The 18,759-nt window shown below is 46.5% G+C and overlaps 1 protein-coding gene across 2 annotated transcripts in view; it reads right to left on the bottom strand.

Annotated features, from left to right (window-relative positions):
• Positions 1–15,643: 15,643 nt before the first annotated feature.
• Positions 15,644–18,759, bottom strand: part of SOBP (sine oculis binding protein homolog) — a 107,736-nt gene continuing 104,620 nt past the window's right edge. The window contains exon 6 of one of the 2 annotated variants that reach the window (XM_072332929.1): positions 15,644–17,700. The gene's annotated coding sequence lies outside the window, so the exon portion shown is untranslated. The remainder of the gene's footprint in view (positions 17,701–18,759) is intronic. The other variant, XM_072332928.1, reaches the window with a different exon arrangement.

The raw sequence follows: 18,759 nt of genomic DNA, 5'->3' as shown, positions 1-18,759 counted from the left end.
GTCACAAGGCTGACCACAAAAGTGCTGCTCCACTGGAAACACCAAGGTCTGGTCAGTTTAAGGTCACAGAGAGAATCCCAAGCCTGAAGCCATGGAGAAAGATCTGGGGGAATGGGAAGAGGGAGCTGTGGGCAATCAGCATTGGCTAAATATGCCCAGAGCTGAAGGGAAGGATGCAGCGAAAAAGACCAAGTGAAAATGAGCTGAATCACTTCAAATAATAATTAAAAAAAAAGTAATATTTGCTCACTGATCCAAAAAGTTCAGTGTCCGTCATTTCTGAGGTTGCAATAGCTGTGTTTGCTTTTATTAAATTTTGCTTTCTTGAATTATCACCTCTGCCTGTGTGCTTCCATTTCAAAAAGAGCTGAACCTTTTCTTTCCCTCTCTATTTTCTTGCTCCAACTTTCCAAATAAAACCATTCCACCTTCATGTAGAGAGGAGGCCTGGAAAATTTCAGCCTTCTAGGTGAAACTTTTGGATAGCCACAAGCAAGAGAAAACAGGGAGATATAACATAATGGAAACACTTTGGCAGTCCCAGTTGTGGCTCTCACTAACACTCCAGCCCTAATGAAAACTTTCCTGAAGAAATGCTGGGTTGGAAACATTAACCCAAAGAGGGCCTTTCCTGACCTCCACACCGTTTAATGGGGCACAGAGCCCTCCGAGACAGCATGCTGGTGGCCCTGTCACCCCTGCAGCAGGCTCCAGCTCCATCGTTGGTGGCTACAGGCTAGTGGGAGGATGAACAGCTAACCAATCAGGCCTTCACAGACATGGTTAATCTGCCCAGATTGGGCTTTCTCCAACATGCCCCATGTTGGAAGAGGCTTATGTAAGTAAAACTGAAAGTTATTTCTATCCAGGGTTTAGTGCAGGGACAGAAGCAACTCAGCTATTATGATTTGCCCGTGACAAGAACTCTGTGTGTTCCTGGTTTGCAGGAGGTCTGGTCTGGTGTTCCCAAGTACCATCAGTGCTGTACTGGACAGCTTCTCCGGACCCGCCATCCCATCACTGGCCAAGTTTCCATGGAAAGGATACTCAGCCTCGCCTGGCAGGAGCCAGAAAAGCTGCTCACTAAGCTGCTGGACTCCCAGCAGGGCCAGAGGCCCAGACAAATAACACCATCCTGCAGCTCCATCAACCTCAGCTGCCAGGTTGTCCTCCCTTGTGGGGCAGCAACCAGCAAGGTCAAGAGTATTAGCCCCAAAAGCAGGCTCCCAGCCAAAGGGGCAAGGCCCCCACAAGGCTTCTCATTGCTTTTCCATAGACAGAGCTGCCCCAGGCAAGCAGAGTGAGCTGCCCCATCTCCAGAATGGATGGAGAAGGCTTCAGAGACCCTTGATAAAATGATGGCTCCAAAAAGCAATGTGTTTGCTTGAGTTGGCAAGCTGGCCCTTCTGCAAAAGATGTGTCAACAGCGTCAGCTAGTTTGTAACATGCAGAGCCAAAATTATCTTCATCTTTCTTTTTTTTTATCTTTTTTTTTTTTTTTTTTTTTTTTTTTTTTTTTAAATAATGTGTCTAATTCTCTTCTAATAGGCGCGATTTCAAGAAAGGTTTGAGGGCTGTGATTCTGAAAGAATTAGCACATTTCCCTGCTAGTAAAGGGCCAGAGAAGTGAAAGGCCACTGCCACCAGCATGTGAGCAACAGGTTTAACTGCCTCAAGAATGTGCTGCGCATCCTTCCCTCTCACAGGATCTCTTCTACATCCACACATTGCACAGGGCCCTGTTGCCAGACTTCAGAGACCACTGCAGGAAACCCATGGCGTAGGCATGTCAGCGCTGGGTCCATCCCAAGTATGTGACCAAGTTCAGGGACCATATAACCACACAACATGGAACAGTGAAAATGACTCTGTTCTGCCTGTGTTCGGAGCCTTCAGCGTATGAAATTTTGTGCCAGTTTTCTGGGGCAAAAGAGCTCAAGGGCAGGCACAGAGCAAACTGTACAAACAGCACCGCCTCAAGGTAACCACCAAGGTCAAAGCAAAAGCACATCTGGTTTTCAGAAAACAGGTAGTCTCTTGTCTCTGGCCCTGGAATGGTGCATGTGGTCCCAGACTGTCAGTGAGAAGCAGAGCAGGAAGAAATACTGTTCTTTTGACCATAGGCAACACTGCGGTCTGAGCTTGTATCATGTACTGTGTGTACAGCTGTGCAACTCTTGCATTTCTATGAACAGATGAGTATAGAACTATATCCATATACATAGGGGGTTTTTTCGCTGTTGTTTGGTTGGTTTTTGTGCCTATCAATCAGGAGCAAGTCAGATTTGTGGTAACAGTTGATAATTTTTCTCTGGAGAAGCAATTATTCATTAATTTGGAAGACAGCAGTAAAAAACAACAATCCTCTCCCATCACAGGAAGGTTTCTGTCCCCACAGATGGAGGACTGCCACACAAGCAGTTGACTTTGCATCCAGTGTATTAGGCATGGGGAATTAAGGAGCAAAGGATTCTCTAAAGGAAAACCCACCACTGGTGGAGAAAGCTTCTATTGGAACAGAAGCTGTGTGACACAAGGCTGCTGCCTCTTCCCCCTCACTGTGCATTTCAGCCTCCCCACCTCCTACAAATCCCTGCTGTCCCCCAGCGTGAGCCAAACAGCACAGTCTTTGCAGAGCTGTTTTAAGTCAGGGCTAGAAGCTTCCTGGAGGACTTAGGAATAAGCACCTGGGGCTGCTGGCAGAGGGAAATTTAAAATGACAATAAAATGCAGTGGCTACTGTTTAACAACTCTGTCTTTGATTTAGATTACACTAATATTAAAAACAGGAACACCAGAGATGGCATGTCCTTGGGAAAACGTTGCATATGAACACAAAGGCCATTAAAGGATCAGTTCACAGCATTTCGTTGACGTACAGGTATTGGGCCATTCACAGGCCTAGATGTATGAAGAAATGGAAAGGACAGATACTGCAATTACTGGGATGTACAGATATGCACGTGTTCCAACCTTCGCTTCAGAGCAATAAATCTTTGTTAGATAGATAAATCTTTGGTTGATAAGAGAAGACTCTTGCAGATGGTTCTTGTAAAGAAAATGTCCTTTCACATTAATGAGCCTTAATAGTGAACAGTTCAATCGATTTTGGTGGGTTTACTTGCAAAAATGAAGATGGCAACGGAAACCTGACCAGGGCATGTTTTGTCACTGCACTTCAGACACATTTTCAGCAATGCTTAGTAACTTTTCCAAACTGAGAGACCAGTGTGTTGCTTTTTTATCATTAAACCACCAATCTATAGCAGTCCTTATTTTTCTCTGGAATAGCCCTTGATACATTTACTGCCAGCAGGTAAGGTATGATGGTTTTACTACCACACCAGGGAGTAACTGTGCTACTACCATTCTGTACTGATGAGTTAAAAGTAAGTGTACAAGGCTCACAAAAATGCCCCCCAAAAAAACGAGTGTAAGTATCTTCAGGGTTTACTACCATGTAGTTAAAGGACTCAGTGAATCTCAATTTAACTCATGCAAGTGGTTGTCTTACCCATAGCACAGTTGCCTAGAAGTTCCAAGTCTATTTCATACCACATCTCTCTGACTGGCACTGATTGGGAGCATCATAAGAAAGGGCAAAGACTATGAATATATCCAAATGTTTTGCCACTCACTACCAGCTAACAGCTGGCTTGTGCTCTGGAAAACATAACTCTTCCCTTGTGTAAACACATGCCATCATTTTAGAAATTCCTCTGGCTCCAAAGGCAATGGGTTCTTCAGGTCAATATCCCATGCTAAAAAAACTTGTACTGTTTGTTTGCTTGTTTGTTTCTGTACTGGGCAGAGTACGCAACAATATTTATTTCATCTACCCATCCATGCCTTTGTTCTGTTCTTCCTTCAGTCTTCAAACCAGAGCCTCAGCCTTTCACATCTCCCTTCTCACAGAAGCCTGCCCATGTTTCCATCACTTTTGGTAACCATTTTGTTATCCATTTATTTCTCCCACAGTTATGGTCAGGTAAGCAGTTCTAGCTCAACAACAGCATGGGCATGCTGTTTCCTGGTAGTACTCCTGTCAGTCTACATGTAGAGAATGGCATCTATCTCATGCTGTGCCAAGGAGCTCCGGGGAATCAGGAATGCCTTTCTGCACTATTTGGACGGCCTTGCGACACTAAGAGGCTTTGCCATCAGCAGAGGTTACTTAAGCAAAGTGAATAATTAACCATTAATCATCCAAGTAAGTCTAACCAAACTCCACGGCTTATAAGATTGACTCCTTTTGCTCTGACAAACTTTCTCCAATTAGGCAGTATTTCAAAAGAGGCTGTGGATTTGGATCATTACATGTGGCAGTTCTTGTGGGTTCCAAGGAAAGGACCAGAGGGAATGCCCACCTCTCCCCCGCATAAGCAATGAAGAGTCTTCCCTGGAAACCACTCCTTTTAGTGCCCTATTAGTATTCTGACATATCGTTCATCCTATTAAAAATTACCTTGTCACCTGTGCCTTTACTAACTGTCATTGCACAGATGGGGCATTAGCAGGCAATTCATTAGCTCTACGCTATTTGAAGCTATCTCACAGCTGCTGAGGAAGGCTGTGTTCTGGATGGGACATGGCCTGCCCTGTAAACATAAAAACACGCACATCTTTGTGTTATGTGACCTATGGGTCACAGCGCTATATTGCTAAGGGGACTCCCCAAATCAATTTCAGACACGTTTCCTCCCTCCATCAGAAAAGGGTGAAAAATCAATGATGCTAACAGCTTTGTCAGGGACACGGGTTGAGTTTTCCTGCTCACATTTCAGTTACTTTTTGGACATTAAGAAATGCTCAGTTTACTTTCTTTTTTTCTTTTCTTTCCAGTTGTTTCTTACATTCAATTTACATTAATTCTGATCCTAAAATGAAATTTGTTCTATTTATTCCTCTTTTTAAGTTTGTGGTGTCTTGTATTCTCTGGCTGACCCAAGCCGTGCTACAGAAAGGCATATTTCTAAATCCTTCTTTGTTGTTTATTTGGTTTCTATGGTATATATTCTGCAGGAAATCTGCACATGCCTTTTTATTTGGGAAAAGGAAACTTCATTAGAGGGGCCTTCTTTGTGCATAAATACTTCATAGGATGGAGCAGAAGCAGTTACACAGAAGTCCAGTGCAGGGTCAATTGAAACTCCTGGTAATCTCACTGCTAACTGCTTTGTGCACTGCCCCCTCCACCCCCACAGTCACCCTCCATCACAAGTGGCGTCTCAGCTCCCTCACTGACAGAAGCACAGGGGAGATGCAGCCTTCATCCTCTGCTCTGAGAGTATAAAAACAAAAACATGGAGAAATCATCTTGAAATTATGTGGGATTAACAGATCTAATTCAAGAATTCACTGTATTCACTTATGGACACACAGGGTCAGTTAGCATCTGCTTCCTTGACAGCGTACTGTTTCCCAGGGCCTGCATTTCTCAAAACAGATAAAGTATTTGCTGAGGCACTCAGCCTGTCACAGCTCAGTAAGGGGGCAACCCCAGGTTTACTCACAGAAGAGGTAAACGTCAATCTGAAATGAACTCTAGAGTCCATAAGAAGAACAGCTAAGAAAGCTGTTTCCTGCTCTTTACCTAGGGAACAAGGAACAGTGCTCTGGGACCTGGCTTCCCACTAAGTATCATAAATAACTACACACAGCAGTTAAAAAAAAAAAAGAAGAAGCAAGCTTCTTAATTTATTTCCATGAGTTAGGCACATACTTTAGGAATAAGTGAATCATTCTGTTTGCTTCCTGTCTCCTACCAATAAAAGGGGAATTATTTTAAGCATTATGTATGCTGATGTACAACAGAGCCACTCAATTCTTACAAAGAGCCGTTGAGTAATTTTAGCAAAGTCCAGCAGCACGGTGATCCCAGGTGTGCTGGAGCTGCCAGACCTGAGGGCTGCTTCCCAGCAGGGAGCCACAGCTTGGAGAGCAGAAGGTGAGGGATTGCTCACAGGTGAGGGAGGACCTCGGTGAGCTCATTTGTTTAAAGACAAAATGTGCTGTTTGAGCAGCCCAGCAAGAAATCCACCTGCTAGCAGTGTGTGTAAAACTCTGCAGCCTCAAGATGGTGGCAAATACGTCTAAAGGCCACAAGTTCTTCTTCTTCTGTAGGGTCCAGGACATCACCCAGAGCAATCACCGGAGAAGGCATCCCAACCCGTTGATCACTGGGTCAGAGGCTCACTGGCGGGGAGGCAGCTCTGGAGATCTCTCCTATGGCAGCCCTGCTCTACCCGCGCCGGGACTGAGGGGCTCTGTAGGGCGTGCTCTCCCTGCCCGTCGCTCCGTGAGGAGAAGCAGCCCATGGACAGCGACTACAAATCTCCACCGGGCCCTGGCGGCGAGGCCGCCATTTTCTCCCCTGCCCGGCCCACAAGGGGCGCGATCGGCCTGCGCGGTGCCGGCGGTCAGAACCCAGCCGCGGGGAGCCGGGCCGGGAGGGGTGCGGGGGCACACCCCGCAAAGCCGCCGGCTGGCGAGTCCCGCGGCGGCCACCTGCCCGGCCCGCGGCTGACACCTTGTGGCTGCCAGGCAGCGCACCCATCCTTGGCGGCGGCGGGTGAGACCATCCAGCGGCGGGGGTCTGGCTTTCGGCTCGGCGGAGCGAAGGCTGCGGCGAGTGAAGCGGTGTCTCTGTACGGCCCCTCGCACTGCCAGCCCGGGCACTCATCTGCCCGAGGCCGGCGGCTCCGCGGGAGCACCGCAAGGTGGCACCACAGTGTGGGAGGTGCCGGCGCCCCGAGCGGAGCCTCCCGGAAAGAAGGGGGTGTTCCCGGGGGGGGGGGGGGGGGGTTGCCCGTTGCCCGTTGCTGGTCGGGGTTCTGCTTGCTGTTCGTCCGGCCGGCCTGTCTGCTCGGCGTTCCCCGTGCGGGTGGGAGTGCAGCCTGACCTGGAGTGGGGGCTCGTCTCTTTGAAATGAAAAGGCGGCGTGCAGAAATTCCTTGAATTGAAAGGCTGTGGTCGCTGCACATGGTGAGCCGTGGCCGTTCCCCTGCGTTCCAGCATGCTGCATCGCACAGGCTGTTTTACGTTGTTTGACGCTGGGCCTGACACACGGAGTCTGAATTTGTACCAGCAGAGACGTGGAAACGCGTGAGAGGTTTCTCTGCCACTGGTGTGTTTGAAACTCTATTTTTGCTTTGCAGTCCCTATGGTAAAGCATCTTGACAGGCATGGAGATTCCAGGATACCTGCCGCAAAGATTATCTGTGTCTGTGTTGTCAGGGTCAGAAAGCCCAAAGTTTGGCTTTTTTTTGGCAGAGAAATAATGCCTGTTTGAACAAAAGAGCCCAGCTGAGGGCTGGCTGTGCCATCTTCCATCTCTCTGACCCCCTGCTGTGAGCTGCCGGTCTCCCTCTGCACCATTATTTGCCAGAAGCATCTGTGATTGTAAAGAAACAGATCTCTGTGGTGCCACGTTTACCACAGCAGCCTTGCTCCCTGTATTGCATTCCTGGCTGTGGGAGCCAGGATGGGCCTGGCTCAGTGGGGCAGGCAGCAGGGCTTGGCACGCAGAAGGGCATGGCAAGCTGAGGTGAAGTCGCTGAGGGGCTTCATCTGACTTTGCTCATGTGGCATTTCATTAAAGGACTTTACACGCATCAAAATGACAGAGCAGAGGCCAGCATGTTGGCTCTGCAGGCTAATTAGTCTCTCAGACCTTCTGCTCCTCTGCAAGTCCCAGCCCTGCTGGGTAGGACGGGGCTTTGTGCAGCTCGTGTGGAGTGGCCAGGTTCCACATCTGCGGTGCTGGTATTTCACTGGTCTGCAGGGCTCTCATTTGGCCTATAAACTGCAAACATCTGCTGGGGTTATGGTCGGCTTGTTGGCTGATTTCAGCAGGGGTGGTGACCTGCTGTATTGCTCCATCAGTTCTGGAAGAGCAAAGTGGAGGCAATGTGGAGGAGTATAAGAGAGCAGAAAAAGCATTCACCCGGTCCAAAATAAAAACTAGGGGAAAAAAAGAGCTGTAGAAATAGTAAGATGCTGCAGCTTGGTATCCCAGCATCCCCGACGTTTCCCACGCGTTCTCTCCCTTGACGACTCGATATTATTATTTAATGCGTGTTGACAATTGAGCAGAATACTTCATCAACCCAGAAAGAAAAACAAAAACCTGAAGTCACTTAAGAGGAAGTAAATTATGAGAAGCAATTGTGCCTCACGCCTACGCTGATAAAGTACACTTAATTTGATTTAGTTGGGGAACAGTTTATTTTAAAGTGATGTAGTAGCAATTAATTCACAGTAATAGCCCTGAACACAATGACGTCTTCTGCTGTTAATGCAGATGTCATGTCCATCTCAGAGACACGTCACCCCAGTTTGGCAGGCCCTGTAAAAGAAAACTGTGTTCTCCACCACAGAGCAACCCCATCAAGCTTTCCCTCTCATTACTTTGGACTGACGGAGATGGACATGAAGGCAGGGCTGGGCCGTCAGGCTCTCAGCATTCACCCTTGTTTCTTTACAAAGTTCCTGCCTCCAGTCCACCTCCCTCCCCTACTGGGCTGACCAGCACCGTCTCTGGATTTGCTCTAGCTGAGAGCAGATCTGGCCTTTCTTCGGTGAAATATGCATTGTTCCTGCCATATAAATTTGGTTTAGATGCAGTCATTTGGGTGAACAACTGCAGAAGATACTTATCCTGCCAGTTATTCTATAGTCTCCCTGAGCATTTATTTCCAGGGCAAGCAGGGCAGTACATGCCGAGAAGGAGCGATGGAGCACAGCTCAGTGAAAATAATACATTAGGCCTGACCTGGGCCTATTTCTACTGGCCAGACAGTCTCTTTTTTTCAGGAACTTTGTCCATTTGGGATTATTCAACAAATGGAAGTGTTTTGTAGCACAACCCTGTAAACTACACAGGGGTTTCAAAAATAAACAAATACAAGAGAAGACTCTGGTGCTGATCCTCAATTCCTGATGATTTCTCATGAGTGTGGTTGGCAGAAGAAAGGAGAAGAAAGATTTCCTTTCCTGTGGTTACAGATCCTGCCTATGCGATCCTGTCAGTGAGTGGCTGTCACTCACTGACCTGCATTATAAAAATACATGTAATGAAGTCTCCCCTTGGGTTTGTATACCTGAAGAAAGCCACGGCAACCCAGAGTACAGCTCACACCAACAGAACTGCTTCCCGTGAGCTGGGCGAGCTCCTCGAGGGCACACACACAGCCTGCGTGCCCAGCTGCTCACGAAGGCCAGTCCCCTGGCATCTCTGCTGGGTGTCCCTTAGGGGAAGCACGTGGAGAGGACACCTCGGTGTGAACAAGCCGGCCGGCCCCTGAGCTTAATGGAGGGTGGAAGACATGATTTTTTTAATCAACCGTTGTAAGTCTTGGAGTGGGGATAAAATTTTCCATTAAGTTCTGTATGATGGAAAGGTTATCACTGTCTATTGAATTTTCCTGGATTTTCCTGTGAGAGCAAACGTGCCTGACTGATAGTGCGTGGCTATCAGGCACAAGGAAAATTATCTAATTTATAGCCAGCATTGAGAAAGCCACCAGAAGCAGAATAAAATAGTTCTCCATATGGTATCGTAAAGCTTCCAAAAACTATAGTTAAAGAAAACAACAATGCAGGCAGAGAAATTCTTCTTTTGTGTATGAAGTAAGGGGTTACAGCGACAAGGCTGGTAGCAACCAACAGGAAGGAGCGATGTCTTCCGTCGTCCTATATGAATTTATAGCTTTTATGCAGAGGATTACAAGTATTAGATGCATCTTTGTGCTAACAGGGCTCATGTTTTGAAGTACAAGAAAACTCTACAGTTACATTCTGTGGAGGCTTCGGGACGCAGTTTGCCAAATGGAAAAACATTTGGAGGTTTGGAAAAATCTTGCACATAAATTACTAAAGGCACGAAGCGCCTGAAAGATGGATGAAATCAGAAGCCAAGGAAAAGCAGCGTGTGTGCCAAGGAACAAAAAAAAACATGTAATGATTTCTTTTAATGACTCTCCTGCAAAATGGAGAGCAGGCTTCCAGGGCATGTCATATTCTCATAAAAGCAGCTTGCCTGGGTGATGAGAAATACCCTGTGAGTGGTCAGACCAAGACCCAATTTTTCATCCTTTCTGCACGTAGCTCTCCATTGATTATGTTAAGTGCTACCCACTGGTTAAAAACACAGAAAGCTCATTGTCTCTGCCTGTGGCAAAGGGCAGCTACACACTTGTTAATTTCCTGATTTATGACACCTTATAGAAGGAACTGAAAGTGGGCGCATGGCGGCAGGGTTGGGGGGGTTAGAACGCTATTAAAACGGAGGGAGATCAGGAAGTTTGTGATAAAGAAAAGGCAGGCTCTCGTCTGACATGTAATCTCTCCTTTGGCTTGGAGTAAACCCGCTCCTTCAAGGCAATGCCATCAGCAGGGTCTGGCTCAAGTTTCACCACTAAATCTGAGTCAACAATCTCTAATCTGGACACTGGGCTTGGGATCCAGGCTCAAGTTGCAGTTGGAAGCAGACAACAGGGACATGGGAAGGTGGGGGCCGGGGGGAGTGGGTAGAGGAGGAAAAAGACAATCTTTGTTTCTCATTTGATTGTCCACACAAGGCTGAACTGAGGTCGTGTGTCATTTTCTATTTATTTATTTATTTATTATTGGTCATCCCCCAGCTAGAACGTCGCACCTCTCTGGCCTTGAAATCGCTTTCCTGACACTTATATTAAGTACAGAAGATATATGTCCAAGAATCGGGGACGTAAGTTTGTGGAGCAGCTCAGATTTGGAGTTCTTTTCATCTTTCTGACATGCGATACCGTGACATAAGCTGCCTGCAGTGGGGTTGCTATGCAGATATACAATTTCTGAAAAGTTACACCAGGAAAACTAAAACCTACCGATGGATTTAGCATTTCACGAAGAAGCGGGGTAAAATGTGCAGCACTCAGGCGAAAAAGCTGGAAAAAAAAATAGAAAAGAGGTGAATTGAACTTGCGTGAAAACAATCTCCCTTAAAAAAAAAGAAGAAGGATCAATAAGTATCAAAGTATCCTGTTGCATTCTTAGCCTTTGGGATAATCCAGCTACTGTATATAATAAAGGAGACACTGTGTGCTTAATGGCAGGAGCAGAAAGAAGGGGGAAGTACTTGGGTGCTGCTCCCCCTAATTCCATCCTCTTCCCCCTCTTTGTTGCTGCCTCGCAATGATTTTATTTTGAAAAATAAAGACTAGAATAAAAAATATGTTGTCTGAGGCTTCGAGCCAAAAATGTGCCAGCACTTTCCCTTCCCACCCCACCCCCCGTCCCCCCAAGCTCCTTAGGCCAAAAGCCTTAACAAAAGCTGTTTTCTGTTTGGAAGATCTCTGGGTCCTTCGCTCTCTTTCCTAACCCCTAACACAGGAAATGATTTTATAATTCACGTTATTAAGGAATTCAACTCATGCTCCCCCCTCCCGTCCCGCTCGCTGGATGCTGACCAAAGAGAAGCCTGCAGCCTGGCACCCAGCCTTGCTGACCCCTTTGTGTCAGCTCCTCTACTTGACCCTGTCGTAAATCAGCTCCTCGGACCTCTCCAGCAGGCAGGCAGCAGCCACTGTTCCCAAGCCTCCAGAGGTACTTGTTTATGCTTGAGCCTAGAAGGTTACCTGTAAACTAGATTGAGGGATGCTCTCAACTCCCCCACCAGAGCATTATGTCTCGTGCATGCACCAGTGCTCGTCAGTGGATGCTATGACACAGGTCGTGCTAGTGAGTCATAAATCAGTCTCTTTGTTTCTCCATCCCAGTGCTGATGGGGTGATGCTGGTACAGCCTGGGGACTGTGTACTCCAAGAACCGAAGCAGAGGTGCCAAGACCCAATGGTGTGCTGGGGAGGGGACTGAGGTGCTTACACAGAAATGTGTTTGTAAAATGTCAGGCTTTTTGAGGTGCCTTCTCTGAACACCTTATCATAGAATCACACAATGATTAAGGTTAGAAAAGACCTCTAAGATCATATAATTCAACCCCAACCCATCCCTACCACGTCTACAAATCACATCCTTCAATGAATGCCACATCTACACGTCTTGAATTTCAGGGACAGTGACTCTACCACCTTCCAGGGCAGCCTGTCCCAATACATTACTACTCTTTCTGAGAATGATTTTTTCCTAAAATCCAGCCTAAACCTCTGCTAGTACAACTCAAGGCCATTACCTCTTGTCCTAAACCTTGAAGTGGTCCCATCAGCCCCTGTGCTTCTGAGCCCTCAGCTGGCTGGGAAAGACTCATTTCACTTTGCAATCTATCAACATTTCCTGCAGCAGTTCTGAAACCCTTCTGGGAGCAGAAGCAGGTGTCCTTGTTGCAGGATCGAGTCCATAATATCAGCCTGAGGGCTGTACTCACTAACACTGGCCCTGTAAATGCCAGGTCTGTATCTTCCCCACAAGGCATGGAGAATTCTGTTCCTCTTGGCATAGCTCACACTTCAGTGGGAAGATGGGGGAAATTGTATCTCATCAGTCCTGGCCTGGGGCAGTGGGACAGCTGAAAACCACTCTCAACACCTTGCTTTGTTTGAGCCTCTGTGGGCTTGATCCTGTAGCTGGAGAATGGAAGAGGACCTATGGAGTCTCCCAGTCCCTCAGCAAGGTGTCCAACCACAAAGTTTTCTGGAAGAGAAGAAAGAACTGCTTCTTCTTCAAGCCTTCCCCTTTTACTAAATAGGTCCAGCAAGGTCTTCAAAGAAGAAGCAAGGCTGTGAGGATGCTATACTGGTGAGCCCCACACACGGAGCGTGGTGAGGATGTCTCTTCTATGAAAGCCCTGTGTCTGGACACCCCAGGTAAGCAGATGCAACTTTTAAATACTTACATCATTTGTAAGGAAAGGTCCTGGTCAGTGGGCCTGGCTCTGTCCCTCTCACTGTTGTATTTCCTTAGAAAACTATTTCAGGAGAGCAGCAGGTGAAGCAGCCTTGACACTCACCTGCTCCAGCCAATAGGTGATGGTAGAGACACAGGGGAACAGTTTCAGGAAAAGAGACTGTCAGCAGCCTAGGTTTTTTCTTTGCATGGTGGCCCAGTCAGCCCCTCACGGTGCCACAGAAGTGATCTCAAACACTGAGTCAGGTTTGGGTGGGAGTGGAAAGCAAAGCGATTCAAGGGGCATTTCATTTTTGAATTAGACCTCTGTGAATCCAGAGTGACTCTGGGGGAGTCAACCTGCACCAGCACAGGCAAATGGGTTCTCTTTTTGACCACTGCTTGTTTGTCACAGTTGTTATTAAATTATGCCTTTCCATATTCCAGGCCTATTTTTAAAACAAAGGCAGTGAAGTTAGAGCATCCAGTTCTATATATGGACACTCCGAATGGCACTGAAATGCCTCATGCATGTGTTTGGCTGAGTGTTGATTTGGGTGTCCAAATATGGACCTCAGAGTGGGATATCTCACTTGGATAAGCATCCTTGCAAATTTGGCTTGTGGTGCTTATTTGAACAAAGCAAATTTATTTCCATCATTTAGAAAAGAAGAAAAAAAAACAACAACAAAAACCAAAAAAGGCACTAAATCTTTTCATTGTATGGGACCAATCTGATTCATGGAGTTGAGCTGACCAAATGGCAAAGTGTGTAGCAGTTCTGGATAAATAAATAAATAAATAAGCCCTCATACCCATCTAGGACAACACAAAGGTAAATTAATACAGAGTGTTTGCAGCAAGGGCGAGGCTTGCTGGCAGCAAGAATTCAGTGCCAGCTGAAGGACCCGAGCAGCTCGATCGCAACAAGCCCCCCCCTCTGCTGAGGGGGTGCAGGTGGGGAAGAATTCAGGGTGTTGAGGCAAAGCCACATCTTCTGCTTGTGAGCACAACCTCTGCAGCTCCCAACAGCAAGTGTGCAATGGTTGCTGCAGGCAGAACCTTCCCGTGCATCTCCCAGCGCATCAGGATTTTCTTCATCTGCCTCCTCGACGGTCAATTCTCCAGGAAAGAGCTTGGCTTGGTTATTGTGAGTTAGTCCGTAATAAATAACGTCAGTGGCGAGCGAGAGCCATTCTGCAGCCCTTTGCTGGGTTCCTGTTAATTGCAAAGGACCTTCTCATGTCCTTTGTGTAATTCCACTCATTTTGTTGGCATTATGCAAGGGGTGGATTTGGCCTCAAAAACAGAGCAGGTTTCTTTTGCATAATGTATCATACCATTTGGTCTGCATTTCGCTGAAGGTTTATGTGTGCTTGGAGATTTCTCCACAGATACGCAGCTGTAGATATTTTTAAAATAGCAAACAATGAACCAATTCAACTGTCTCAGTTGTTCGTGTTCTGAATTTGGGGAGGTTGGGGGGCGGGGAGAAAAGCATAATGCAGGAACATTAGAAAGCTAAGGTAAGTTTGTGATCCTTTGGAAAACCCCAAACCAGCTTCAGCCCCCATCGCTTTCTGCACCTCTGTCATCCCGATTCTGTTAGTGGAAAAAGTGGCTCACAGGAGAGGAAGATTTCTCTGAAGAGTCTGTTGTTTTTCAGAAGACTGAAAAATGTGTGCTAACAATTCTGGACCACTGACAAAAGCAAAATCAATACACGCGGCCTTGATTTTATAGCCAAGTTCAGATGAATAAATAGAGATGTAGCAAGCTGTTTACTAGTGAGACGAGCTCTGCTCTGCATGCCCTTCCAAGCAGCGTGCCTCTGCTGCTGTTGTTTTCCTTACATGACTGGTTAATGAAATCAAGTCAGAAGTTGCAAAGCTCACTGGACATTTCAGCTCTCTCTGTCAGCAGCACCGGCCAAGAGCTGGGAAGCAAACACCCTCCTGTGAGACAGCTCAGGGCCTGCAAGCATGTTGCCGTTGCAGAGTTGGGGGCATCTGGGAGGAGTCTGGTTCTTCAAACAGCCCGGGCTTGATTTCAGGGGGAGCTCATGCATTGAAAAACCACATCCTTGCAAAAGGCATGTGGAGCACACTCCATGAACAGGCCCCAAATGCATGGGCATGAGCACACTGTGCTCATACATATCCCCTTGAAGGGAACAAAGCTGCTGTCAGAGCATCCATACGGGGCTCTTCTGTATATTTCAGGGCCTGAATCTTAGTGCAGAGTGAGATGTTGGGTCTTTTCCCCACACCTTGAATACTGCAGAAGCTGAGATATGGAGGCGTAAAAATGGAAGGGACATAGATATGGCCTCCAGGATCACTTGGAATCACTGGATGGCTTGGATTGGAAGGAACCTCAAAACCCACCCAGTCCCACTCCCTGCAATGGGCAGGCCTGCCACCCTCTGCTCATCTGCCCAGAGCCTATCCAACCTGGCCTTGAGCGCCTCCAGGGATGGGGCACCCACAGCTTCTACAGGCAGCTGTGCCAGCGCCTCACCAGCCTCCAATTTAAACATTTCTTCCTAAAATCTAACCTGACTTTCCCCTCTTTTAGTTTGACGCCATTCCTGTTTTACTATCACTAACAGACCGTGTCAACAGTTGGTCTCCCTCCTGTTTGTAAGTTCCCTTCAGGTACTGGAAGGTGGCACTGAGGTCTCCCCACAGCCTGCTGCAGGCTGAACAAGCTCAGCTCCCTCAGCCTTTCTCCACAGGAGAGGTGCCATCACTTACACACGTTTCTCAAGCTTCAGAGTGACCTTTGTGTCAGCAGTGACCAGGCAGGTAGAAGACAGAATAACTGCATGCACAAAAAGAAAACAATAATAATAATAATAAAACAACAGCACGTTTAAGTGCATTTTTTTTTCTTGGAGATTTATTTTTGTTTTAATAAATCTGACACCAGTCAGGGAGAGAGAAAAGTGTTGCAAGCCCAGAAGGAAAGCGGAGCACACGGCGGGTGCTTGAGGTTCTTGCTCTCTTGAAGATGTTTCATCGCTGTCTCTTGGAGCTCTCTCCCTTGGCTCAGGAGCTGGATCCCCCCCCTTACCCTTTTTTTCTTTCTTTCTTTTTTTTTCTTTTTTTTTTGTGTGTATTTTTTTGTTTTTTTTTTTTTTTGTTTTTTTTTAAAAAGCGAGCTCGCTCGCCCGGTGTGTTTTCCAAGCTTTCACAGCTCTAATAAATAAGGAGCACCTGTAAAACAGTAGCTTGACTTAAGTGAATCTGTACAAAGGAAAATATAGAAATACAGTATATACATAGTGCTCACAGTGCACCGTCGCTACAAGGCTCTGGCTCAGCTGACTCGGAAACCCCATTCATTCCCAGCGCCGCCAACACCATCAGCCCCCACTTCTGCCAACTGCTCTCACTGCCCCTCAGCAGCCTTATAGAAAAGGTGTGCTCTGAACACTGGAGAGTGAACAACTGCTTTATTCGAGTTAGTAAACAGTTACACTGTATCACAAGGTGATCTGATTATTTTTTTTTTAATTTTTTTTCGTTTTTGATTTTTTTGTCTTTTTTTTTTCTTTTATGTATTTTTTTTGTTGTTGTTTTGTTTCATTTCGTTTCGTTTCGTTTTGTATTTGTCAGAATGGGATACTCCACGACTCTCTTACCAATCCAGTGCCAGTATAACATGCTCTAGTGTACTTTTGGACTCTTGGCTACGACTGTACAAGTGCACACAAGTAAATTCTACCCTGTTATCCTCCACCCACTGATTGAGGATCGAATTGCACATTTCTCTTAACCATGACAGGAGAAAGCAAACAGTGAAACAGAATCATGAGGGATCTTTCTCACTTTACCCTTGTTTTCATTGGTTTGTCCATACCATTCTAATTATCATGAAAGGGCTATGCATATGGAGAGATTGTCTCACTGCCTTCCTGGATCACTGAAAACCATCAGGGTTGAAATTTCATCCGAGTCTTTCGTGACGCCCAGCAAATATTCCCCTCAGATTATTTTACACCTTGAGGGAATTTTGGTCTTTAGTTCAACACTCTTGCTCTGTTCCCAAATGGGGCGCTATTTAGGGGAATTTAAAGAGAAAGCTGAGAAGAATAAACATTTACTGAGTTCTCTTGGCATTCAGTCTCTGAAAAACCACAGTATAAACTATTCATGCTGCTTCTTACATCTGTCAAATCAAAAATTAAAAGCCATAAAAGTGTAACACTGAAAATATGGCATTAGAAAGGATAAAGGTGGCCTTTGTAAAAATAACAAGGAAAGTATATTAGCCAATAAAATATTCTACCTCTTCATTTAAAAGTGCATCGTGGGTAGGACAGAGATGACTCTGAAGCGTTGCTACTCCAGTATTACCCCTTTCCCCCATCAAAACTTGAATAGGTCCAAAACCATACAATGCAAATCACGATTCTTAGTGTAGCAGCAAAACCACAGCAGTTTTTCGAAGGGAAAAAAAAAAAAAAAAAAAAAAGGAAAAAAAAAAAAATCCATCTCACTGTCCAGTCTCAAATATCTGAACTTTGAAGTCAGGGAGGGAAAAAGTACCTACGTTGGTCCATGTGGTTTTTGAAACCAGGGTGAAAAATCCCCACAGCAAGAAACCAAGAGGAGAAAGAGTTCCTTGGAGGAGAAGAGGGGCGGTCGCGGGAATGCTGAGCACACTGTGTGGGTCCATGATGTGCTGTCTTCTGGGTCAAAGGCACCCGTGGGACTGAGGCTTCCTCGGAGGGACTTTGTGACGGGAAGCTGCGTTATTTGTTTGACTTTTAGCCAGAGGGGTGGTGAGCGGACCAGCTGGTGTCGTTCAGTGGAGCGATGTGGTTTGCTCTGCTCCCTTTCTCCATGCAAGGTACCCTGTCGGCGAGCATTCCTGCAAAGCAGACAAGGACAGCGTTAACTTCCTGAGCACCCAGAGCACTACATCTAGGGTAAGGGGAGACATTTGGGTTTTAGGGCAATGGGCCCAGAGCCATGTGAGCAGAGTGCTGAGGACAAGAACTAGACTGAGAATTGGGATGCGTCCACTTCCTGAGCACTCTTCATAAAGTACAGGGCTGCTTTCTGTCACTTTTTGGCTTGCAATCTTGCTCTGAGATTAACTAAGAAGTGAAGCAGTGAAAACAAATTCTACATCCTCTCTATGAAACCTCCCTCTGCACGTCAATTGTTTTGTCTGTTTTTCAACATACATCAAAGAAAATGACTGTCCATCCCTCATTAGTTGGCCTCAAATGGCTCAGCAGGGTGATAAGTGATTTGGGAAGGATCACATGAGGATGCTCCCTGGCTCTCAGTGCTTTCTCTGCGGAGCAGTCAGCTGGCTCTGTGCAGCCTGTTCATCTTCCCCCACTGCAGATAGGCTCCATGTAAGAGTGCACAGGCTGGAGAAGCATCTTCCCCAGTGACTGGTTCCCATGACACTCATTGTGTTTGATGAATGCATCTTTGTAGCAATCAAGTGACAGAATAAAAATCCATATCAGACACAGCATGCAAAGTTTTATAAAAAAAAACAGATTAAGTACCGATCATTACCACTTCACAGTCAGATGTTCTACACCTTGTGCCAACACCAGCGTGCACGGCCAGCACAATGCAATCAGCTAGTTGTATCTGCCCCCAGAAACAAATGACTTCTTAGGAGAACAGCATAGGCTTGTCACTCCAGCTGAACCTGCACCCAACACTCTGCAAACATTGCTGATCAGATAGGAAAATTGCAGTGGCTACAAAAGGACAAGCTTTTGTAAGTATACAGCAACAGAGTAGAGCTTATATGAGTTGTCTCAGGTGGACACACAGGGTTACACCTGCTTTCCAATGCCAGACAGTGTGCTGACTTGGGGCTGGAAGACCACCCAGAAGCCAGAGGTGGGCTATGGTCCTGGTTCCAGGATGCAGCGTGGAAAAGATGACAGAAAAAGAGCAA

The sequence above is a fragment of the Excalfactoria chinensis genome, chromosome 3 (assembly GCF_039878825.1).
Source record: "Excalfactoria chinensis isolate bCotChi1 chromosome 3, bCotChi1.hap2, whole genome shotgun sequence".
Taxonomy (NCBI): Eukaryota; Metazoa; Chordata; class Aves; order Galliformes; family Phasianidae; genus Excalfactoria; species Excalfactoria chinensis.
Note: the sequence above shows the minus strand (reverse complement) of the source record. Positions and strands in the feature narration are given on the sequence as shown.